At 39.5% G+C, this 25,609-nt stretch overlaps 1 long non-coding RNA gene across 1 annotated transcript in view; it reads left to right on the top strand.

Moving 5' to 3' along the window:
* Positions 1–25,609, top strand: part of LOC127542574 (uncharacterized) — a 202,055-nt gene that overhangs the window by 50,102 nt on the left and 126,344 nt on the right. Inside the window, exon 2 of the long non-coding RNA XR_007948723.1 lies at positions 13,108–13,259. This is a non-coding gene — a long non-coding RNA (uncharacterized LOC127542574). The remainder of the gene's footprint in view (positions 1–13,107; positions 13,260–25,609) is intronic.

Below are 25,609 nucleotides of genomic sequence, written 5' to 3'. Positions count from 1 at the left end.
GAGAGAAAATAGAGCGCTGAGCTGTGTTGCTGGTCACATGATCAGTGCCTATGTCATTCTGGAAAAATCAGATGATCCCCAAGGTAAAGGAAATGGACTACTATCAAGTGACCTATGTGTAGGGCCATAGATTTTGGCCAGATGACATCTCACAGGCCATGGGATCTAGATTCTATCTCTGGACGGGACTTCAGACATCACCTAGTCCAAGAGTCCTTACTTAGGGGTTCACAAACTCCCTTACCCCCATCAGTGGATAGATTTCAAGAGGTTCATGAATGTGGATGGGGAAGAAATACCTCTTCATTTTCATTAACTTTTATGCTTTTGTAAACATTATTCTGAGAAGGGGTCCATAGGATTCTATAAACAGCCAAAGGAGTCCATAACACAAGAAAAAGTTAAGAAGCTCTCATTTTACTGATGAGGAAAGAAAGTGTTGAGGAGGTAAAATGACTTGTCAAGGGCCACTGAGCCAGGAAGTGTCAGAGGTAGGATTTGAATCCTGGTCTTCCTGCCACCAAATCCAGTACTCAGTCCACTATACCAAGGTTCCAATTCTAGCATTGCCTATGCTGAATTATCTTAATTCTGCTCCTCCTTGCCACCCTGTCATATGCAGCTGGGTTTTTGGACTTTTTACATCACATCAGAGGCATACAAAGACAAGTTGAATTACTCATTAATTTTATTTCTTTCTTTTTATTTTAAGTTTATTGGAATTTCACTTACCCTTGTAAAAATACACACCGAAATGCAGCCAGGAAGTAGAGAGCCAAATACCAAAGTGATCAGCATTGCAGAAGCATTCAGACTCAGAGAGAAAATGTCCTTGAGCCAGAACCAAAGACTAGCATGTCAATAAATGCTCTGAGAAGCCACGGCTCAAAGGCTGAGGAATCCTAGTTGATTTTCCCAAAGTGAACAAGAGAATCATAAATTCAGATGATTATCCATGTACAGCTGAAACAGAATTTGGATGTTATCAAGTTCAATTCCCTTATTTTTCAGATGTAGAAACTGAGGAACAGAGAAGTCGAGTCACTTGTGTGTCACACAGTTGGTCAGTGTCTGAAGAAAGATTTGAATCCAACTCCTATGGATTCCAATTTCATTTTCCATATTCACTATGTTAAAAAATATCTTTCAGATTTCTAGTCAAATACCTAAGCATTGAAACAAGGGGAAAAGGGAAGTATGTATTCTAAGAAATGTTGACATTGTTGACTTGACAAGTTTGCCCTAATCTGTTCTGCTGATCAACACAGTGAAGAAATGCTTTATGGGAAGCTCAGTGCAGTGGACTCAGGAACAACTCAAAAGCTGAAGAGTAGACAGAATAGAAGCATTGTGGTCCAGTGGAAAGAGTCCTGGATTGGGACTGGAAAACATAGCATCTAGACTCAGCCTCTAGCATCTTACCAGTTCCCATGGATTCAATTATCATCTCTGTACAGAGCTACATATCCAGGCCTCACCTTTCATGTGATCTCCAGAGCCACATTTTAACTGCCTTCTGAGCATTTTGGGCATGTCCCAAAGACATCCAGACTCATCACATCCAAAACAGAGCTTGCTATCTTTCTGCCTCAACCAGCTCTTCCTGCTTACTTACCTGTTTGTTTCTGAAGAGAACATTCCCATCCTTCCACGCCAAGCTCAAAAAGTTGGCATTTTCTTTAACTCTAGCTCCCTCTCCCCTTCACATGCAATCATCTGTCAAATCTTGGCGGTTCTACCTTCACAATAACTCTCAGGGGGTCCCTTTTGTCTCCTTATGGCAAAATCATCTTAGGTCTTCCTTCTTTTAGGGAAATGGCATCCTAATAGGCCACCTTATATCTAACCTCTTCTCTGATGAATCCATCATCAATTATCAGTGGTTTCAAACTCAAATAGAAATGGGAGCCACTAAAACATGCACAAGAATCCTTATTGGCTGCATATTGACTTAGAAAAGCACATATTAACATTCTGTCTATTTTATTCTCTTTTTATTTATTTTGTTAAATATTTCCCAATCAAATTTGAATATGCTTTGGGCCCATTGGGAGTGATGATGCTGCAGTGAAGCCATTTTTGACACCTCTCGTCTATATGGTTGCCTAGTTGATATTTTGAAAGCACAGTGTCACTCCTCTGATTAAGAAGGCTCATTGGCTCCCCGTTACCTATAAGACACTTAAAAAAAAAATTGGCTGCAACCTGAGTTTCATTACTCTTCCTAATGCTCTTTATGGTCCAACACAAGTAGCTTAATTGCTGTGTTCTGTATAGAATATTCCATCTAAGGACTCTGGGATTTTACATAGATGGTGCTTCATCCCTGGGATGATGTCCCTCCTTAATTCTGCATCTTGAAATTTTTAGCTCCCTCTAAGACTCAGCTCAAAGCCCAAACCCTATAGGAGGCTTTTCCTGGTTCTCCAAGTTTGAGTTTTGTCCTTCCAACTATAGGATTATAAATTAGAGATTTAGAATCTTAGGGGGCATTTAATCCAACCCTCATTTTATAAAGGAGAAAAGTGAGCTCTAGAGAAATAAAGTGATTTGTTCAAGGCCATTTGATGATTTTTCAGATCCCTTACCAAAAAAAAATTGGAATTTTTTTTTAAAGAATCTGGAATGGTTCTTTTTTCCTCTGGCTTCAGGGCCTACAGAAGTTGTTGTCTAAAAGTCCTCTTTTGCAAACCCAGTGATTTGGTTTGGGACCTGTTTCTTCAAGTTTAGGGTATTTTGGAAGTCATTAACAGCAATGCTGATAAGCCAATGAGGTTCTTTCTATTAAAGTTTGACAGTGTCCTCACTGAAAGCAGTGGTCGTGGCATCTGGCATCTGCCAGTCATGTGTCAAGATGGTCCTACTAACATGCTGTTCAAAAGGCAGAAGCCTCATATGATTTTCCCAATGGTTAGGATTGAATTTGTGTTTCTTCCTTTGTTTTTTGACCCCATGGCCTTATTCATACCTATTCATATCCATACCTATTTCAGTTTGAAGGCTGCTAGCCAATCATTATATAATAATAGGATGAGGTGAAATGAGTTCAGGGTTACCACACTATCTAGCCCCCAACAGCTCTGTGCTAGGTGGCTTTCTGGTTTCAGTTGCATGAAGTAAAAAGTGGGAAGGTGGAGAGCTGAGGATCAGAAGGGCAAGAAGGCTGACAAAATGGCTAGAGATTAAGAAGTGCTTTGAAAACTTTGAAGTATTATATAGGGATGCATTATGATTCCTGGCAGCAGCAAGAATAAGTGTCCATTGAGGATCAATCTGTTATACTGGGTGGTTAATACTGTGGCAAGAACCAAAACTTGAATATGATCTTGGGCTACATTGAGAGAATGTCCAAAGCAAAGGAGGTGATGCTTGTGATGTTCTTTACACTTGTCAGACCTCATATGAGTATTATGTTCAGTTGTGAATAGCATAGATTAACATAGATTTTGATCAGAAGTAAGACAACTGAGCACCTATCCTACAATAATGTGTATGAAGGAACTAAAGATGTTGAGTTTGGGAAAGGCTGAGAAGGTATCCACAGGTAATTATTGTCTGAATATTTGAAGAGCTATGGCCATGGAAGGGTGTCTTGTGGTGACATTACTTTTTTTGTTTGGTCACAAGGGAGCAGAATTAGTGGAATGGGCTTCCTAAGGAGGAAGTGGGGTAAAGGTAGGATGGTTATTTCCTAGGGATTTGGTAGTGGAAATTTCAGTTCAGGTGAAAAATGTGTGTTGAATGGCACTTAATTTGGAGCTTTGATGTCCCTGCCACTTGAGATTCTGGGCTTCTGTGGTCTCCAAGGGCTTCATGGCCCAGGCAAGACTTGGACTGAAAGATAGGAATTAGTCATGCCATGACGGGAGGGAAGCATTCTAGAAGATATTTTTGTTTTCTCTCTATGGCAATTTGGATCCTTGCTGGGTGGCTAAGGAGACCATGTCTGCTTTTGTAACAGGAGATGTTCTCAGGGTGACCCTGCCCTCTTCAAAGCAGGGTCTAGGGCTTCACTGCAGACTGAAGGAAAGCTGCCAGGATCAATTGCTGCTGACAGTGCAGAAGCCCAGCCCCTGGCCAAGTGTGGGCTCATGCTCCTCCTAGCTTTGGAAGCAGCCCAGGACAGCAGGGACAGTCAGAGACAGGGTTTTCCTTGGGGCTTTCAAGCCTGCTCCAAGCAGAGCCAATCTTCCCCTTAAGCCAAGTCTGTGGCACTCAGTGTGGTGTCATTTCAGAAGCCCGGCAAAAGCTTTGCTCCGTTCATTTCAAATCAGTATAGCTTCCATCTGGCCCGAGGAGAGTGGCACTCCGACAAATGTCAACACTTCTTGGAGAGGCAGCAATCAAGCCCGGACCATCATCTGTATTGGGATTAATAGCCATGGAGTCTACTTGGCAGTATTGGTGGTCCTGAGTCATGTGGGCCTGAGTTCAAATTCAGCTACAATTATTTTCTAGTCATGTCACCTTTCTGAGTCTCAGTTTCCTCATTTATAACATGTGAGGCTCTTGGGCCACAAATCCCAGTTTCCTTTAAAATCTGGCCTTTAATAATTCACTGAACCCTCCTGGACTTTGGCAAATTTCTGAGGATCAAGATAAAGCACAGATGGATTCAAATATATATTTATGCATGTGTATATATAGCTTTCTTTCTCCTTCCTTTCTTCCCTCCTTTTTTCTTTTCTTTCTTCTTTCTTCCCCTCTTTATTTCCTCCCTACTTCCCTCCTCCCTTTCTTTCTTGCCTCCTCCTTCCCTCTCTTCCTTCCTTCATTCCTTCCCTCCATCCCATCCTTTCTTCCTTTCTCTTTGTCTCTGTCTCTTTCTCCTCAATCAACACCCACCATAATGGATAGAATGCTGGGCCTAATTCAAATTCAGCCTCACCTACTAACTAGCCCTATAATCCTAGCCAAATCATGTGATCTCTCTTTGCCTCACTTTCCTCAACTGTCAATGTGGATCATAACGCCACCTGCCTCTCAGGATTGTTGTAATGAGCAAAAGAGATACGTGTGTAAAGCAGTTGGCTTAGGCACTTTATAAATGCTTACTCCCTTCCCTTTTCCTCCTGCAAAACAGTAGCTGCTTAATTTCTGACAATTGTATTGAATTGAATTCATCCATTTATCCAAGGAACTGAAGCTAGAAGGAATTAACTGACTAGCCCAAAGTCACATAAATAGTAAATTTCTGAGGCAAGATTATAAATATTGATTTTCTAGGTTCCAAATATATCACTCTATCCCCTTTCCCAACCTTACATGAAGAAATAAAATGATGCAGGAAGTGGACAGCTAGATGATGCAGTGATAGAGTATCAGCCTCAGTAGGACCTGAGTTCAAATCCAGCCTCAGACCCTTAACTTTTACTAACCGTGTGACCATAGGTAAGTCATTTAACTCCAAATGCCTCTCAGAAGAAACACTGCAGAAAGCTTTTCCAATAGGCTAATTTTCTCGTTCCTCATTGGATGCATATCTGAGCATTTTGATGGGTTTTCTTTTTTTGTAGTTTGTATTCTGTTGTGAAGAAAGAACACTACTCACAAACTGACCCAGTAGTGTAGCAATAGGATGGCAAAGGCCTGGGATTCCATTGGAGAACTTGGCTTTGAGTCGATATTTTTATATAGCCTGGGAGACTGTGACGAAAAAACTCAGCTTCCAAATTTTATGCCATTCCATATCCTTTTTCATATTTTCTGCTTATGGGGAGATCATGACATATAGATAGCAAAGTCCCTGCAAACACACCAGAAGCTCCGCCCCCCCCAAGGGACTCTCAAAGACTGTACAATATAAATGAAAAGATCAATAAAAAAGACTGAACTCTGAGTAACTCAAAAGTCAGTAATGATTCCTGATAAGATAATGAAAAATCCCTCCTCTATGCAGACATGGGAATATTATTACAACACAAAGCTCCATACATTGCCAGACATGGTGACCATAGGGAATATTTTTTTGCTTAATTCTATCTTACTGTTGTTGCTACAGAGGAAGGTTTGGTTTTGAAGAAAGGGAAGAGAAAGGGTCAATATTTTCGGAAATACATGTGATTTTTTTTTTAAATCAAAAGACATCAATAAAAACAAATACAATTTTTTGTAAAGATACTGATTGTTTTGGTAGAAAAAAATACTCTTTGCTTTCGATTTTTTCCCCATGTTTTCAGGGAACATATTCGCATACATATATAGATATAGCACTGTTCAAGTGGAAGTATGCAAGTATTAATAATTAATATCGCTGTAGTGATTTACACAGTCATTTCTTATCCCTTTTCTCATTCATTCCTCATTGCCACCCTGAAATATAGATAATATCAGTATCATCATTCCCCTCATACAGATATGTATATCAAAACTCGAGGAGGCTGAGGTCACACAGCTAGTAAGCTGGGATTTGAAGCACAGTCCTGGCTTGGATTCTGACTCTGTATGGAGATCTTCATTTTCTACAATCAGTGTCTCCCTCCCAAGTCAGATAGGAAATGAGTGATTGCAGATAGAATAGTATCCAGGAATTTTTTTACTTGTCCCTTAATGTCTCAGTTTTGAAAAGGCATGTTTGCTTATCGTTGTATATCCGGTGGTGTCTTTATACATCAGGGCCACACTCTCCTTTTCAGCAGGCAGCCCTATGGACATTTGGACCAGATAGCTAGCATAGAAGATATAGTCTCATATTTATAAGATATGTGGGTGAAAGGGGCACACATGTTGAGCAAGCACACCAGAAAGCAATTACAGGACTGGTGCCAGGCTGCCCGATTTGCATAAATTTGCATGGGTTGTGCATAAGGATGTGCTCCCACATTTAATCTTAATTATATTATTTGGCTGTCTTTAAAATGAATGAGATCTTGTGTTGTGAAGAGACAGAGGTGAATAAGGACAGAGAAATGGAGGTCTATTTTGGTGTCTGGTCATCCCTTTTTATTCACATCTGTCTGGTTAAGGAGAAACCTGCAGTCTCAAACTCTGAATATAGAACATCCTGATACCTCCCTGGTGCACTCATATGTAAATGAGTATGCAAATGACCCAAAAAATAATACAGCCATCAGTGTTCCTATAGAAAATAACTTCCATTTCTACCACTAGGTTAAAGTAGACACATAGAGGGCTAACTACAAATGAGCTCTGTAGTACTTGACCAAGGCCCCTGTAGTAGATCCACAAATTAGAAAGAGAAATAGCTCCTCACTATTTAGATGATTTAAATTTCGCTCTGTTTATCTAGGGAACAGCAAATATCCACAGAGTGCTCGCGTGTGCTTGCACTCTCTCTCTCTCTCTCTCTCTTTTTTCTCTCTCTGTCTCTCTCTTTCTCTCTCTTTCTCTCTCTGTCTCTGTCTCTCTCTCTTTTTTCTCTCTGTCTCTCTCTCTGTCTCTGTCTCTCTTTCTCTGTGTCTCTGTCTCTCTCGTTGTGTGTGTGTCTCTGTCTGTCTCTGTCTCTGTCTCTCTCTCTGTCTCTGTCTCTGTTTCTCTCTCTGTCTCTGTCTCTCTCTGTGTCTCTGTCTTTCTCTCTCTGTTTCTCTCTCTCTCTGTCTCTGTCTCTCTCTTTCTCTGTGTCCCTCTCTCTCTCTCTCTCTCTGTGTCTCTGTCTCTGTCTCTCTCCTCTCTCGCTCTGTCTTTGTCTCTCTCACCTTCACTGACCTCTCTCAGATGACTGGTGTGTCCCTATATAGACAGTTCATCTGGGATCTTCAATCTCAGTGTCAAGGCAGAAAGATTTAGAATCATCAACAAATCATCAACCCTATCCTCTTCCCACTGAGAAGGTAGAAAATGACTGACTTTAGGTACCCTGGGGCAGTGAAGGAAACTGCTGGAAACCTACTCCACCTGATGCACATGCTGCAGGCCTGGAATGGGACACTGCACAGAGATAGGGCTAGCTGGGAGTCCCCAGTGGAGGGAAAGCTCTCTATCAAATTTTCCTTGAGCCTTCTGTTGGGGAAAATCAGAAAGAAACTGCAAGGGGAGCAATGGACACTTGCTTCCGGTTTGATGCAACTTTAATGTTTATGATAGACCTGTTCTGTGCTAAAGAGGAGGAGGCTGGAGGGCAGAAAAAGATTCAGCCAGACCCTGCCCTTTGGGGGCCCACAGTCTTTTGTACGTTTGTTAATTGTACTCGGTATGGGCTCCTTGAGAGTATAAACCTCCAATCTGAAAGGGATCTCACGATCATCCAGTCTGACCTTTGCCTTTTACCAAGAAGGAAATCAAAGCTCAGAAAGAGTAAGAGATAATTGCGGATGAAATGCTGAGCCAGGGAGAAGGGAGAGACAGACAGAGAGAAACAGAAAGGGAGAGGGGGAAGAGGGGGGGAGAGGGGGGGAGAGAGAGAGGGGGGAGAGAAAGGGGGGGGAGAGAGAGAGAGAGAGAAGGGGGGAAGAGAGAGGGGGGAGGGAGAGAAAGGGAGAGAGAAGGGGGGTGAGAGGGGGGGAGAGAGAGGGGGGAGAGAGAGGGGGGGAAGAGAGAGAGAGAGAGAGAGAGAGAGAGAGAGAGAAGGGGGGAAGAGAGAGAGGGGAGGGAGAGAAAGAGAGAGGGGGGAAAGAGAGGGGGGGAAGAGAGAGAGGAGGGGGAGAGAGAGGGGGGGAGAGAGAGGGGAGGGAGAGAGAGAGAGAAGGGGGGAAGAGAGGGGGGGAGAGAGAGGGGAGGAGGAGAGAGGGGGGGAGAGAGAGGAGGGAGAGAGAGGGGGGAGAGGGGGGGAGAAAGAGAGAAAACAAACAAGACCCCACCTCAGTCCTACCTCGTGGCTTACAATTCCCACCCCCACCTAAGTTCTCCTGCTGTTGATTTTAGAGATAATGAAAAACACCTGAAGCATTTCAATACAAGTAGAACTGAAGAACCTGGTTTTTTGTTTTTGTTTTGTTTGTTTTTGTTTTTTGTTTTGTTTTGTTTTTTCTTTTAATCTCTCAATCCTTCCTAGAATTTCTGGGAGATAAACTTTAGGAGACAGCTGCCTGATTTATATCTACACAACACCCCTTTCTCAATCCCCCAGAAGTCACACCTTTAATAGTTTAATAGTTTTAATAGTTAAAAGTTTAACAGATTAATAGTTTTAATAGTTTAATAGGGAGGCCACTCCCTCCACCACCACTCCAGTAGTCTGCCACGGTTTCTCTAGTTTTAACTCTTTGCCAGTGTGAGAACTACTGGAAATGATTCAGGAGCTCCTCTAGTTTTCCTCTTCCCTCCTCCAGAATACTGAGGCCTATTAAGGAGAAGAGCCCCTTTTGGACATGGACTTCAATGGAGGTAAAATAGAAGCTTCTTGAGAGTAGGGGGTGTTAATTACTTTTTGCCTCCCTATCCCCAGCAGGATGCCTTGTAGGCAGTAAGTGCTTAATAGGTGCTTGTTAAATTGAGTTGACACTTATTCTGTGCCTTATTTTCTCTGAATACATTGAACATGACTAGCAACAGTTTAATTAGTGCTTTCTTAAGAGTGACAGAACTGAAGCAGAAAGAACTGCTATTGCAATTTCAAAAAAATTCAGTACAAGACATAAACTAAGCATTTCTGTTCTATAGTTGGCCGGGCAATTAATGTCCCTGCCCAGCCTATCATTGTTATCATGTCTTCTGTTTGGCTGGGAGTCAGAGAGCACCAGTTGTTCTTTCCTACTCAAAGGACCTATTGCCCTATAGATATGAGAGATAATGTTGGCCAGTTGATGGAGCTCTGAACTTGGGGTCTGAAGACATAGGATCACAGTTAACCTTATGACCTTAGGCAAGTAATTTTACCTCTTTGAGTCTCCTTTACCTTCATGCTGCCATAATTAACTTCATAGAATTGTATCCTGTAACTGAGGTTTAGGTTTTGGGGGTTCCCTTTTCAGGAAACCAAATGATGAGGTTTAGAGTTAGGGAACCAAAATGAGATTGGGGTTTCTGGTGGGCAGGGAGTTCAATGATAAGGTCTAGTGGCAGGTTCGGGGTTCAGGTAACCAAATGGAGAGGTTTGGCTCCCCTACACCCCCTTGGGATTCAGCACAAGGGTAGGGAGTTTTGGGGAACCCCCTTCTGGCGGTCCAGGGATTCTCTGTAAAGGAATTTATAAACCCAAAAACCTAGATTGATAAAAAGAGGTTTATTATGTTGTGCCACCGTTCCCTTTTAATGTCCTGACCTATTTTCTCACAATTGTCCTATTTAGTTACTCTGCCTCAGGTTATAACCTTTCCCTCTTAATGTTTGATGAGATAAAGGTTTATATCATTCCTTCTTAATGTTTGACAGGATAAAGGTCTACCCATTTTAGACATCATTAGAATATCAGTAACCTCTCCAGTACCTCCCTCCATTGTGTCATCCTAGGTGCCTCCCCCCATTAGGTTATCTTCATCCAGGTACCTCCCCCATTATGTCATTGTTCTTGTTACCTTATAAAAATCTTGCTGTCCCGATACTCAGGACTGGATTCTTTGAGATGATAGTCTCTTTCAGCCCTGGGACCAATCATGGATCCATTTGGTCCCAGTATATCTCTTCATTTAATAAACTATTCAATTGGCCTCTGTCTTGCTCAGTTTCTCTGGGGATTGGGAAGTAAAGTTAGAAATCCCAACAGAGGCATAAAGTCTCTTTAGGGAAATAGGTGAGGATAAAGAGAGGGTAGTACTGGAAAAGAATAATATTCCAGTGGGCAGAGGCCTCCTTATCATAGCATGGCATAGCATGGCATGTTTAGAACTTCAGCAAAGAGGATTTTAGATTGGCTATTTTATAATAGAAACTTTTGCTATAAACTGGGTTTCAGTTATTTGAATAGAATTGAAGGAGTTTCTTTAGTTGAATAGGGTTGGAATTCTTTTGCTCTGGACTGAACCGACCCCACCTAGATAACAGAATGAAGCTCTTGTTTCCCTCAGGCAGGGTCCCTCACTGAGGCAGAGTCCAAGGAGAATTTCTCCTTCAAGGTGTTTCAGAGTTTGGGATCCCTTCTTCATAACCTTTCTGATTACATTCAGAGAGTTGAGGGTTGGGAGGGGATCACATCTCCTTTCTCTATTTTACTATATGAAGGTGCATATCAGTAACCTTTCCAGTACCTCCCTCCATTGTGTCATCCTAGTTTATTACATTGCTGATGAGTTTTTCAGCATTTAAATGTATTTATATATCATAGGCCCAGGACATCTAAAGTAGGGATAAGCATGTTATTCAATATATGATGCACCAATATGGTATCATATAGTAGAAATGGTGTTGGATGTGCAGATTGAAGATTAGCTCTGCTACTTTCTACCTATTTTAAGTTGGGCAAATGACTCAAGGGTCAGCTGGGAGTCCTCTTTATCACTTGATCTAATTCCCTCTTTCTCCTAGTTACATCAATGATATCAGCTAAGGCTTCCTTGTTCCCCTCAGTCATTAGCATATAGCAAGTATGGCTTAATTATCCCCTAAACTATGTGAAGATTCATTTTGGAATTTCCAGAGATTACAGAGTTCAACATGTGCTTCAATTCTTCATCCCCTATCTACTAAGAAGGAACCAAAAAATCAAATAACAGAATATTTAATTTGGGTAGAATAGCAAAGGAAAAAGGAAAAAGCCAAGGAATAGATATTATCAGCCCTCTTATATACAAATAAACATAATTTCCTACAGATGAATATGCCACAGAGAAGTGATTAGGGACTCTTTCCCAAACAAATCGGTAAAGTATTCAGGTTATGAGGTAAGGGAGCATTGTCTGTCCTGCATCAGTATTGGAGGATTTCTGCTGTTTAGGCCCTCACTGTCTTATGTCCTAGCAGGCAATTCTAAGTCACTGCTTTTGGTCCTATTTTCCTCTGCTCCTTGACTTGGTCCTTTGCTGGTGTTGTTCTATATTTGTTTCCTGTCAAGAACTGAAATTTTCCTACTCCGTGGCCATATTCCACATCTCTCCCAACTATCCACTAAAGCTCTACATGTTATTTCACTGCAGCCTTTGTTATAGGCATGTTGCCCAGGTCTTCTGCTTCCCATAGTCTCTATGGCTTCCATGTGCTCAAGTTCTGCCTGTTGCTGCTGGGAACAGGGAAGTGTCCTAGCTCTTTTAGAGCTTTCTTTTAGAATGGTGCCATTCAGATTTTGTTCTGGTGGTTTTGCTGCCTCCTGTGGCTGGTGTAAAAAAAATGCTCAGGGTGATATAAGACTTCAGATTTACCATTTCAGGAAAAGGTCCTCAGACTTTAATGTTAGCTGACTAAGAGAACAGAAGAGCTGAATCAAGGAAATTCCAGATGCAAATGAAGGAATTCTCCTAAACAAACTGAAAAAAAGGTTGTAAAAATATTTCCCTAACAATCTAGTGAGATAATAGCCAGTTGGCCATTAGATAAAAGCAAGCCACACTACAAAAGAGACCCATAGTGAATGACTGAGAAACATCGATCTGACTTTTGGCCTTTAGAAATCAAGCTGGTCCTACTCTCAGTCATTCTGAGGATTGGTAAGGAGAAAGGACTGATTTCTGGGTAAAATTCTGAGGACTTAGGACTTGGTTTTTTCCCTTTGACAGAGTGCCCAATTTGAGAAGGGATCTCTCCCTTTTAACTGCCTTTCATCAATAGGAATCACTCTTAGAAGCAAGGCACAAAATAATCGTGACGTCAAAGGACTAATGATGAAACCTACCCTATATCCCTTGTCAAGAGGGGTGAGGGACGAAAACTGAAGAATGAGATATACTTTCTCACATGTTTATAGTGATTTGATTTTGGGACTAACCTGATTTGTTATGAGGGTAGAGTTTCTGGGAGAAAATGTGTGTGCATGCTGCCCAAAGAGGGATATTCCTTTAAGGTCTTGCCTCCTAAGCCATAACTTTCTGTGGAGAGGAGGAGGGGTTCAGAATTTCCCAGGTAACTTAAGACCATAACCTAGTCTTTTAACAGAGAAAGGGGGCTTCATTATGAAAGTACCAACTCTGAAAGTTGTCTTCTGGCTTATTTCAAATTCAAGTATTTCTAACTTCAAAAGTTTCAGGTGCTAGAACTCATAGAGATAAAAATTTTCCTGATGCATCCTGCTCCCCAGAGGATAAAAAACACACTTCTCATGATTGTTGTATATTTTCCTGCCAGGAGGGCAAGACCTACTGTGCCAGCATGTGAAGATGGTAGACTGCAGCCAAACAGTGCCCACCAGTGATCGGGGTGGCAACATCCCAAGGATACTCCAAGATCAAGGTCATTGAGAGAACTTGGGGACATCATTGACCCTGCAGCACTGGAGGGTGAGTTCTCCTTCCTCAAAAATGCCTTGGCCACCAGTGTTCTCTATATTTGTAGCCTTCCTCAAGAATTCATTGAATATATCTAGTTATTTATAGATATACACTATATGAACTATATATATACACACACACACACATATATGTGTGTATATGTATATCCCCAAACAAATATATGTTTGTCTCCCTATTTATGAATTCTTTGTACATCCATTCTTTGCCATGTGTAATTATAATTATGTATATATAAAATATATAATGATAGTGCAAATTAGAATATTATACACAATGCACTAAACAAATTATGCTTAAGTGGGTTGAAGAAAAACCTCATGGAAATATTTGAATCGGGCATGCTTTTGACAAACTAGGTTATGATCTTAAGTTACCTGGGAAATTCCGATGGTTATACCTTTAGACTCCCCGCCCCTCCTAGAAGGAATCAAGATGAGGTACCTTCTTATTTTATATCTCGGTGGCTTTGCAACTTTTCATTTTGAAATATAACATTCTGAATTATAAGGCCTTTAGCCCTCTTTGTACACATACATCTTTTGAAGTGAACTTGGCCCCAAAATATGGTGTTCTTTAATTTACTTATTACACGCCATAATTTTTTTCTTAATGCTATGTTGATCAACCAATCTGGAACCCCATTTTTGCCTGCTAAGGCTAATGTTATTGTTTCTAGATTTTAGTTGATTCTGTAGTGTGTTTGGAGGGGTCAGAGATTAAGAATGAGGGGGGGGGGTCTAGAGCTTGGTGATCAGGTAAAAATCAAAAGCTGTCCAGAAGCAACCATTCCCCTAGTGTAAAATGGCTGGCAATACTGAAGCACATTTATTCAAGTGTAATGAAAATTTTCATTAGATAATTCATCTACTTCCTAATCTTTACTGTCTTGCTGTCCCCCTGAAGATTTTATTATTGGTTCCTGATTGCCTCTCAGGTGGATCACCTTCTTATTTATGTGACTTACTGGAGGTTTATAGACCCTAGTGTATAATTCATTCGACTTCTGGCTTGTTTTTGCCCGAGTCTACACAAGGTTGCTTTCCTTTGGGGACTAAGCCCTTTCTAGATATGCTTATCTGAGCAAAATGCACAGAACCACAAAAGAGCCAGCCAAAAGGTAGCAAAATAAAGTTTGGGGGCTTCTCAGTGCTTATCTCTTGTCGGGATGTACGTTGGGTGCTGTGGGTGCACTTAGGGAGAAGTCTTTGGAATGGCATAGGGTTTTCAGCATTTGTACCTTTAGCAGCAAAGTTGAGATTTGTGATTTGGAAGCTTTGTGGAATGGATAATCTCAATTCTATTGAGACCAGTTTAGTAAACAGCAAATCTCAGTGGGGAAAGCAAGGCATAGTAGTGTCCTATTTCTGGGGGAGGAGAGAGAGGAGGCGGAGATGGAGGGGGGAACGGGAGAGAGGGAGGGGGCGTGTATGTGCACGTGCTGCCTCTCTAACTCCAAATTTCTTTGGGGTACAAAACAAGTATTTGTTTATCTTTGGGTCCCCTATGCTTAAAATGATAGATTTAGGACTGGAAGGTCCCTCAAAGGTTGCCAAGACTAACCACAATAATGTTTCAAATGAGAAATATGGGGCTTGGAAAAGAGGTGGGATTTAGCTAGTCACATGGTAAGTATCAGGGCAGAGATAGGAATCCAGTCCTCTGACTCCAAATCAGCCCTCATTCCATTGTATCCATGGCACTTACTTGGTATGTTGATTTGAATTGACTTCAAAAGGGGAGGCAGTACTAAAGAGGGAAAAGAGTATTGATTCAGAGATTAAAGAGTTGGGTCAGGTTGCTGCTGCACTGCTCATTAGCCCTATGACTTTGAATAAAGCATGTAATCTCTCTCAGCATCAGTTTGCTTATCTGAAAACTGGGGAGAAGTTGGTCAGTGATAAAATACATAATCTCTTATGATGCCTTACAGTTCTAATATCTTAGAGACGTGCCAAAGATTTCTCAAGGACAATGTTGATAGCAGATCTTGACAAAGGGCTTGTCATCATTAACAGTCCTGCTGATATTGGGTGGGTTTTGTTTTTTTTTTAAATTTTGTTTTTGGTCTTGCCTCTGTTCTTTGGCTAGTGCGGAAGGTTATTTCAGTATTTGGTTTCCACTGACATTTGTCTTGGAAAACTATTTCTCAGTGACAGAAGTGGATATTTGCAAGTCTGCAAGGGAATTTCCATGCTCTGGTGGAGCCTAATGACATTCCAATTCCTGGGAAAGTATCTACCATGGAGGAAAATTCATCCTATCCTGATTGTAATAATAGAAATGATCTTTGTGATCATAGTACCCTTCACAAGTTTTCTGTTTAAATTTTGTGTGTTTATAGGTGTAGCTAAGCTAGAAAAAAAATTTTTCAAAAGATTCATTTGAACCCATTAGCTATAATTAATTCATTAAGATAATGATAATAGCTGACATCTACATAGGGTGGAAGGTTTGCAAAGCTCCTTCCAGATTCTTGTACCAGTTCTGTGATGTAGATGCTATTAGTATAATCCCCTTTTTACAAATGGGGAAACAGAACTTCAGAGGCTTAAGCATTTGCTCAGGATTACCTTGGTATGTGACCAAGAGGGAATTGAAACCCTGATCTTCTTGACTTCAAGACCCAAACTGTGTTCCCCAAGTCCCACTACTCTCTTGTGCTTCTACCCCTTACCTTTAGAGCAAATGAGTTCCTCACTAAACTTAAGGATATTCTGCGTAATTTTTCTCCCTACCTTGCAGATGAAGAAAATAAGGTGCTGAAAATTTACATGATATATGTGAGGTCACACAGCTAGTAAGTCTTCCTTGGCTTCCAGTTTATTGCTCTCTCCATGGACTTGTGAATGACAGCATTCATAGTCCTCTGTGATAGTTTGTTTGAATACGAATGACTGAATATTATCTAATGCATAGCACAATTGTAAGTGAAGAGATATGCTGTAAGCCAGCTAAATAATCCCAAGAGTAAATGTTTTAATTCTTATCACTTAAAATCTTTCTTAGAGACATTATGACATAATGAATCAAGTTGGAGAAACTTGGCTTCAAATCTTTTTTCTAACTTTTATTATATTATTATTATTAATAATAACTAGCATTTATATAGCACCTGCAATTATTATCTCATTTTATCATCACACCAACTCTGGTAGGTAGGTGGTAATAACATCCCAATTTTACAGGTGAAGAAATTGAGCCAGAGGTTAAATGACTTGCCCAGGTTCACGTAGCTGGTGTGTGACTATTGATCTTCCTAACTCCAGGTCCAGGACTCTGTCACTGGTACCACTCAGCTATTATGTAGGTATACGATCATGGTTCCTTAGTTTGCTCATCCATGAGAATGGGATAATATCTCAAGTAGCAATCTCTTAGGATGGTGGTGAGATTTTTTTTTTTTTTTTTTTTTTTTTTTTTTTTTTTTATTTAATAATTACATTATATTTACACTCATTTCTGTTCCGATTTTTTTTTTCCCCTCCCTCCCTCCACCCCCTCCCCTAGATGGCAAGCAGTCCTTTATATATTGGATATGTTGCAGTATATCCTAGATACAATATATGTTTGCAGAACCGAACAGTTCTCTTGTTGCATAGGGAGAATTGGATTCAGAAGGTATAAATAATCCGGGAAGAGAAACAAAAATGCAGATAGTTCACATTCGTTTCCCAGTGTTCTTTCTTTGGGTGTTGCTGCTTTTGTCCGTCATTTATCAATTGAAACTCAGGTCTCTTTGTCAAAGAAATCCACTTCCATCAAAATATGTCCTCATACAATATCGTTGTCGAAGTGTATAATGATCTCCTGGTTCTGCTCATTTCACTTAGCATCAGTTCATGTAGGTCTCTCCAAGCCTCTCTGTATTCATCCTGCTGGTCATTTCTTACAGAACAATAATATTCCATAACATTCATATACCACAATTTACCCAGCCATTCTCCAATTGATGGGCATCCATTCATTTTCCAGTTTCTAGCCACTACAAACAGGGCTGCTACAAACATTTTGGCACATACAGGTCCCTTTCCCTTCTTTAGTATTTCTTTGGGATATAAGCCCAATAGAAACACTGCTGGATCAAAGGATATGCACATTTTGATAATTTTTTGGGCATAATTCCAGATTGCTCTCCAGAATGGTTGGATTCGTTCACAACTCCACCAACAATGCATTAGTGTCCCAGTTTTCCCGCATCCCCTCCAACATTCATCATTATTTTTTCCTGTCATCTTAGCCAATCTGACAGGTGTGTAGTGGTATCTCAGAGTTGTCTTAATTTGCATTTCTCTGATCAATAATGATTTGGAACACTCTTTCATATGAGTGGTAATAGTTTCAATCTCATCCTCTGAAAATTGTCTGTTCATATCCTTTGACCATTTATCAATTGGAGAATGGCTTGATTTCTTATAAATTTGAGTCAGTTCTCTATATATTTTGGAAATGAGGCCTTTATCAGAACCTTTAACTGTGAAAATGTTTTCCCAGTTTGTCGCTTCCCTTCTAATCTTGTTTGCATTAGTTTTATTTGTACAAAGGCTTTTTAATTTGATGTAATCGAAATTTTCTATTCTGTGATCAGTAATGGTCTCTAGTTCATCTTTGGTCACAAATTTCTTTCTCCTCCACAAGTCTGAGAGATAAACTATTCTATGTTCCTCTAATTTATTTATAGTCTCGTTCTTTATGCCTAGGTCATAGACCCATTTTGATCTTATCTTGGTATATGGTGTTAAGTGTGGGTCCATGCCTAATTTCTGCCATACTAATTTCCAATTATCCCAGCAGTTTTTATCAAATAATGAATTCTTTTCCCAGAAGTTAGGGGCTTTGGGTTTGTCAAACACTAGATTGCTATAGTTGACTATTCTGTCTTGTGAGCCTAGCCTTTTCCACTGATCCACTAATCTATTTCTTAGCCAATACCAAATGGTTTTGGTGACTGCTGCTTTATAATATAATTTTAGATCAGGTACAGCTAGGCCACCTTCATTTGATTTTTTTTTCATTAATTCCCTTGAGATTCTCGACTTTTTATTGTTCCATATGAATTTTGTTGTTATTTTTTCTAGATCAATAAAATATTTTCTTGGAAGTCTGATTGGTATAGCACTAAATAAATAGATTAGTTTAGGGAGTATTGTCATCTTTATTATGTTCGCTCGGCCGATCCAAGAGCACTTAATATTTTTCCAATTATTTAAGTCTGACTTTATTTGTGTGGAGACTTTTTTATAATTTTGCTCATATAATTCCTGACTTTCCTTTGGTAGATAGATTCCCAAATATTTTATGGTATCAACAGTTATTCTGAATGGAATTTCTCTTTGTATCTCTTGCTGTTGGGTTTTGTTGGTGATGTATAAAAATGCTGAGGATTTATGGGGATTTATTTTGTAGCCAGCTACTTTGCTAAAATTATGAATTATTTCCAATAGCTTTTTGGTAGAATCTCTGGGGTTCTCTAGGTATACCATCATATCATCTGCAAAGAGTGATAGTTTGGTTTCCTCATTGCCTACTCTAATTCCTTTTATATCTTTCTCGACTCTTATTGCCGAGGCTAGTGTTTCTAATACGATATTAAATAATAATGGTGATAGTGGGCAACCTTGCTTCACTCCAGATCTTACTGGGAAAGGTTCCAGTTTTTCCCCATTGCATATGATGCTTACTGATGGTTTTAAATATATGCTCCTGACTATTTTAAGGAAAAGTCCATTTATTCCTATGCTCTCAAGTGTTTTTATTAGGAATGGATGTTGGATTTTATCAAATGCTTTTTCTGCATCTATTGAGATGATCATGTGGTTTTTGTTTGTTTGGTTATTGATATAGTCAATTATGTTAATAGTTTTCCTAATATTGAACCAGCCCTGCATTCCTGGTATAAATCCTACTTGGTCATAGTGTATTATCCTGGTGACAATTTTCTGTAATCTTTTTGCTAATATTTTATTTAAGATTTTAGCATCAATATTCATTAGGGAGATTGGTCTATAATTTTCTTTCTCTGTTTTCAGCCTACCTGGTTTAGGTATCAGTACCATATCTGTGTCATAAAAGGAGTTTGGTAGGACTCCTTCAATCCCTATTTTTTCAAATAGTTTATATAACATTGGAGTTAATTGTTCTTTAAATGTTTGGTAGAATTCACATGTAAATCCATCTGGTCCTGGGGATTTTTTCTTAGGGAGTTGATTGATAGTTTGTTCTATTTCTTTTTCTGAGATGGGACTGTTTAGGATATTTACTTCTTCCTCTGTTAGTTTGGGCAAGCTGTATTTTTGGAGGTATTTTTCTATTTCATTTAAGTTGTCGAATTTATTGGCATAAAGTTGGGCAAAGTAACTCCTAATTATTGCTCTAATTTCCTCTTCGTTAGTGGTGAGTTCTCCCTTTTCATTTTTAAGACTAACAATTTGATTTTCCTCTTTCCTTTTTTTAATCAGATTTACTAAGGGTTTGTCTATTTTGTTGGTTTTTTCATAGAACCAACTCTTAGTTTTATTAATCAATTCAATAGTTTTTTTACTTTCAATTTTATTGATCTCACCTTTTACTTTTAGAATTTCAAGTTTAGTGTTTGACTGGGGGTTTTTAATTTGTTCCTTTTCTAGCATTTTTAATTGCAAACCCAATTCATTGACCTTCTCTTTCTCTATTTTATACAAATAGGCCTCTAGAGATATGAAATTTCCCCTTATTACCGCTTTGGCTGCATCCCATACATTTTGGTATGATGTCTCATTATTATCGTTTTCTTGGGTGAAGTTATTAATTATGTCTATGATTTGCTGTTTTACCCAATCATTCTTTAGTATGAGATTATTTAGTTTCCAATTATTTTTTGGTCTACTTCCCCCTGCTTTTTTGTTGAATGTAATTTTCATTGCATCGTGGTCTGAAAAGGATGCATTTACTATTTCTGCCTTACTACATTTGAGTTTGAGGTTTTTATGTCCTAATATATGGTCAATTTTTGTATAGGTTCCATGAACTGCTGAAAAGAAAGTGTATTCCTTTCTGTCTCCATTACATTTTCTCCAGAGATCTATCATATCTAGCTTTTCTAGTATTCTATTTACCTCTTTGACTTCTTTCTTATTTATTTTCTGGTTTGATTTATCTAATTCTGAGAGTGCAAGGTTAAGATCTCCCACTATTATAGTTTTACTGTCTATTTCTTCTTGCAGCTCTCTTAGTTTCTCTTTTAAGAATTTAGATGCTACCCCACTTGGTGCATATATGTTTAATATAGATAGTGCTTCATTATCCATGCTACCCTTTAGCAAGATATAGTGTCCTTCCTTATCTCTTTTAATTAGGTCAATTTTTGCTTTAGCTTGATCTGAGATCAGGATGGCTACCCCTGCTTTTTTGACTTCACCTGAAGCATAGTAGATTTTGCTCCAACCTTTTACCTTTAACCTGCATATATCTCCCCGCTTCAGGTGTGTTTCCTGTAAACAACATATTGTAGGATTCTGGCTTTTAATCCATTCTGCTAACCGCTTTCTCTTTATGGGGGAGTTTACCCCGTTCACGTTTATGGTTAGAATGACCAATTCTGTATTACTTGCCATCTTGTTAACCCCGGTTTATGCTTTCCTCCCTTCTTTCCCCTTTCCCCCCCTTCCAAGTATTAAGCTTGTGAGCACCCCTTGCTTCTCACAGCCCTCCCTTTTTAGTATCCCTCCCCCCTCCTTAGAGTTCCTCCCCCTATCTTACCCCTTTCCCTCCCAGTTCCCGTATTCCCTTCCCCTTAGCTTATTCCTTCCCTTTCCACTTTTCCCTTCTCACTTTTCAATGAGATGGGAGAAGTTTCACCATAGATTGAATATGTCTTAAGATTTTTCACTTAAAGCCAATTCTGAAGGCAGTAAGATACCCACTATATTCATCCCCCTCCATTCTTTCTCTCAGATATAATAGGTTTCCTATGCCTCTTCATGAGATGTACTACCCCCACTTTACCCTTTTTCTGGTACAATGTCCTTTCCACATCAATTTCTAGAACAAGGTATACATGTATTCTTTATACATCTATATAGTCAAAATATAGTTCCCAAGATTAATCTTTACCTTTTTAGATTTCTCTTGAGTTCTATATTTGTAGATCAAACTTTTTGTTAAGTTCTGGTTTTTTCATCAGAAATAGATGAAATTCGCTTACTTCGTTGAATGTCCATCTTCTTCCCTGGAAAAAGATGCTCATTCTCGCTGGGTAAGTTATTTTTGGTTGCATACCAAGTTCCTTAGCCTTTCGGAATATCATATTCCAGGCCCTTCGATCTTTTAATGTGGATGCTGCCAGATCCTGGGTGATCCTTATTGTGGCTCCTTGATACTTGAATTGGGTTTTTCTAGCCGCTTGCAATATTTTTTCTTTCACCTGAGGGTTCTGGCATTTGGCCACTATATTCCTTGGTGTTTTGATTTTAGGATCCCTTTCAGTGGGTGATCGATGAATCCTTTCAATGTTTATTTTTTCCTCTGTTCCTATGACTTCTGGGCAGTTCTCTTTGATGATTTCCTGGAAGACAGTGTCCAGGCTCTTTTTTTCATCATGTTTTTCTGGGAGTCCAATGATTCTCAGATTGTCTCTCCTGGATCTGTTTTCCAGGTCTGTTGTCTTCCCCAGAAGGTATTTCACATTTTTCTCCATTGTTTGATTTTTTTGGATTTGCTTGACTGATTCTTCTTGTCTCCTCGAGTCATTCAATTCCACTTGTTCAATTCTGATTTTCAGTGAAGTATTCTCTTCACTCACTTTTTTAAAATCTTTCTCTAATTGTCCAATTGAGTTCTTTTGTTCTGTGGAATTTTTTTCCATTTCGCCAATTTTGTTTTTTAGAGAGCTGTTTTCTGTTTCCAGTTCACTAATCCTATTTTTCAAGGATTTTACTTCTTTATCCACCCTCTCTTTAACTTTCTCCAGGCTCTTTTCCCATTTTTCTTCTAGCTCCCTTGTGAGAGCCTTTTTAATCACTTCTATGAGGTTCATCTGTGCTGAGGAACAGATGATTCCTCCTTTGGGGAATCACCTGGGGACTGCCTGTTTTTAGTCTCCTCAGGATTTAGAGTCTGCTCTCTATCTGTATAGAAGCTGTCAAGGGTTAAAGTCCTCTTCAGCTTCTTGCTCATTCTGTCTATTAATCAGAGACAAACTACCAAAGAAAAACAGAAAAAACTGGAGTCTTTCTTTGGGGGGGGGGCTGGGTGTGTTATCGAGCTTCCTCTACAGACTGCAGGTGGCAGCAGTGAGGCACTAGCAGGACTGTGCTGCGCCTGCGCTCTGAGATCCCAAAGCGTGCTGAGTCACTGAGGGGGGGGAAGGGGGGGGGGGCAGGTCCTGAGAGACTCCAGCTGTTTGCAGTTGTATTCTTCAGCCCCGGTGTTTTTAGCTTCTCTGCTGGGCTGTTGACTTGCTGCTGGAGGAAATTATCCAAACCTGTAGCGAAGCTCTCCCCGCAGAACGGCTACGATCACTCTCCACCCCCTCTCCAGTCTGCTCCCGTGCTCTCACTGCTGCTGCCCGCCGCCTGCGCCCGATCTAAAACCGCCCCAGCCCTCCAGTAAAGACAGACCTTTCTTGGCGGATCTCAAGGATGGCTTCTCTTGGTAACTATTTGTGGGTTTTTTTCAGTCAAGCATTGATTCAGAGGCTTGTAATGAAGTGGATAGTGAGAGAAAGCGCGGAGCTTATGCAACTGTGAGCCTCCTCTCCGCCATCTTAACCGGAAGTCCTGGTGGTGAGATTTTCAAGAGATAATGTTTGTCAGTCATTTTATAAACTTTAAAGCTCTATATCAATGTCCATTATTATTGTTCTGATCCATAGTAAAACCTCATTTTAAAAAAGGTTAATTGGAAGAGAGGCCTGTGAAATGTTTATTTTTATTACTTAAAACATATACTAGTGTTTCATTACTTCTAGTGTATTTCATTGCTCCTAGTGGGGCCGTTTGTGGTGCTACAGTAGATACAGTTCCCCATCTGCAATCAGGAAGACCCATCTCCCTGAGTTCAAATATGACCTCAGATACTTCCTAGCTTGTGACCCTGGACAAGACACTTCACCCTGTTTCAGTTTCCTCATCTATAAACTGAGCTGGAGAAGGATTTTTTCTAAGAAAGCCTCAAGAATTAGACATGACTAACTGACTGACACAAAAATACTCTAAAGCAGGAGTCCTCAAACTATGGCCCTCGGGCCAGATGCAGCAGCTGAGGACGTTTATCCCGCTCCCCCAGGGCTATGAAGTTTATTTAAAGGCCCACAAAACCAAGTTTTTGTTTTTACTATAGTCGGCCTTCCAAGAGTCTAAAGGACAGTGAACTGACCCCCTATTTAAAAAGTTTGAGGACCCCTGATAACGTGAAGAGCACAGGAATTAAGAACAAAATCTGTCTTAGTTTCCTCAAGTGGACAAGCTTTTGTTAAGTGCCTAATTTTTGACAAGTACTGTGCTAAGTGCTTACACAGTACACCTCACTGGGCTGATGTGAGAGAATCACTTAGTGAACATTAAAAATCTATGAAAAAATGAAAAATGGCGAGTGGTCCTGCTTTGATTAATAAAGATCAGTTTTAAGTAGTATATTACACACAAATAGACATTGCTAAGATGAAAAGTTGGCATGGTATGGTAGAAGCTTGGACCCAGACTCCAATTTTGATTCTGACACTTTCTGTGTGAACCTGGGCAAGTCATTTATTATTTCTGAGCCTCAGTTTCCCTATGTGTTAGGTGATGATAACTATAGCTGAAGGGGTTTTGTAAGTTCTTTAGCACAATAATATTGTTAATCTAAGAGTTATTCAAATATTCTGCTGAAATTATATTGATAGTTTTAATTTATCTTCTGCACTGTTTCTTCTTCAAAGAAACATTCCTTCCTTGATGATCACAAAACCCAAATTAAAAAAGGACAATGACTTCCTAAAGTTCCTCTTTATAAGACATTATTATATCAATCCAGCAGCAAAAAACCCCCAAAACCAAAAAAAAAACTTGGCTGATTTGATGAATTTGGTTAGCCAGCTGGTCAATCTAGTTAAACAATGAACTTTACGTTGTTTGAGTGAAGTAACCACTTTTTCCTAAAACAGCTGACTCAATAGTTCCAGTATAAACAGCATATGTATAATGTTAATAAAGAGGAGGACTTTTGTACTGATAGTAAAAGGAAGTTTGACATGGAACTCCCACCAAATAAATCATATGGGATGTATGGATCACTGTTAACTACCAGTATTAATTGAGCACCTAGTCTGTTGGATGAGCTGCAAAAGGTAAAGAAGAAATATTCCTTGCCTTCAAAGAATTTATGCGGAGTTGTGAGAACAATACAGGCATACAAGTTTCTGGGATAAAGGTCTCATCTTTCCAGTATATAAATAACCAAGTCAAATTTATTAGAATACAAGTCATTTCCCAGCTGATAAATGGTCAGAGGATATGAACAGGCACTTCTCAGATGAAGAAATCAAAACTATCTATAATTATATGAAGAACTTCTCTAAATCCCCCTCGATTAGAGAAATGCAAATAAACCAATTTTGAGGTATTGCCTAACTTTGGATTGTATGACAGAAAAAGAACATGGGAAATGTTAGAGGGGAACTGAGGAAAATTGAGATGCTAATGCTCTGTTGGTGAAGCTTGTGCACTGATACAACCATCCTGGAGAGCAATTTGTAATTATGTCCAGAAGACTATAAAACTGTGCATACCTGCAATAGCACTACCAGGTCTGTATCCCAAAGAGATTCTTTTAAAAAGGAAAAGGACACTTGTGTGCAAAAATATGTATAGCAGCTCTTTTTGTGGTGGCAAAAATTTGGAAATTGAGGGGATGTCCGTCAATTGGGAAATGATTGAACAAATTGTGGTTTGCGAATGGGATGGAATACTATTGTGCTATAAGAAATGACAAAGCAGGATGCTTTCAGAAAAACCTGGAAAAACTAAAATAAACAGATGCAAAGTAAAGTAAGCAAAACCAGGAGATTGTTGTATACAGTAACAGCAATGTTGTATGATGATCAACTACAAATGACTTAATTATTCCTAGTATAATACTAGTATAATGATCTAAGACAATTCCAAAAGACTCATGATGAAAAATGCTCTCCACTTCTAGAGAAAATACTGATGGAATCTGGATGCAGATTGAAACATACTTTTAAAAAAAACTTTCCTTATTTGGGAGGGAGGTATGTGTTTTCACAAAATGACTAACGTGGAAATGTTTTGCCTGACTGTATTGTGAATAACTTGTATCAAATTTCTTTCCTTCTCAATGAGGGGAGAGGAGAGGGAGAAAAT

This window comes from Antechinus flavipes, chromosome X, assembly GCF_016432865.1.
Source record: "Antechinus flavipes isolate AdamAnt ecotype Samford, QLD, Australia chromosome X, AdamAnt_v2, whole genome shotgun sequence".
Taxonomy (NCBI): Eukaryota; Metazoa; Chordata; class Mammalia; order Dasyuromorphia; family Dasyuridae; genus Antechinus; species Antechinus flavipes.
The sequence above is the reverse complement of the archived record's forward strand: the minus strand, read 5'-3'. Positions and strand labels throughout refer to the sequence as shown.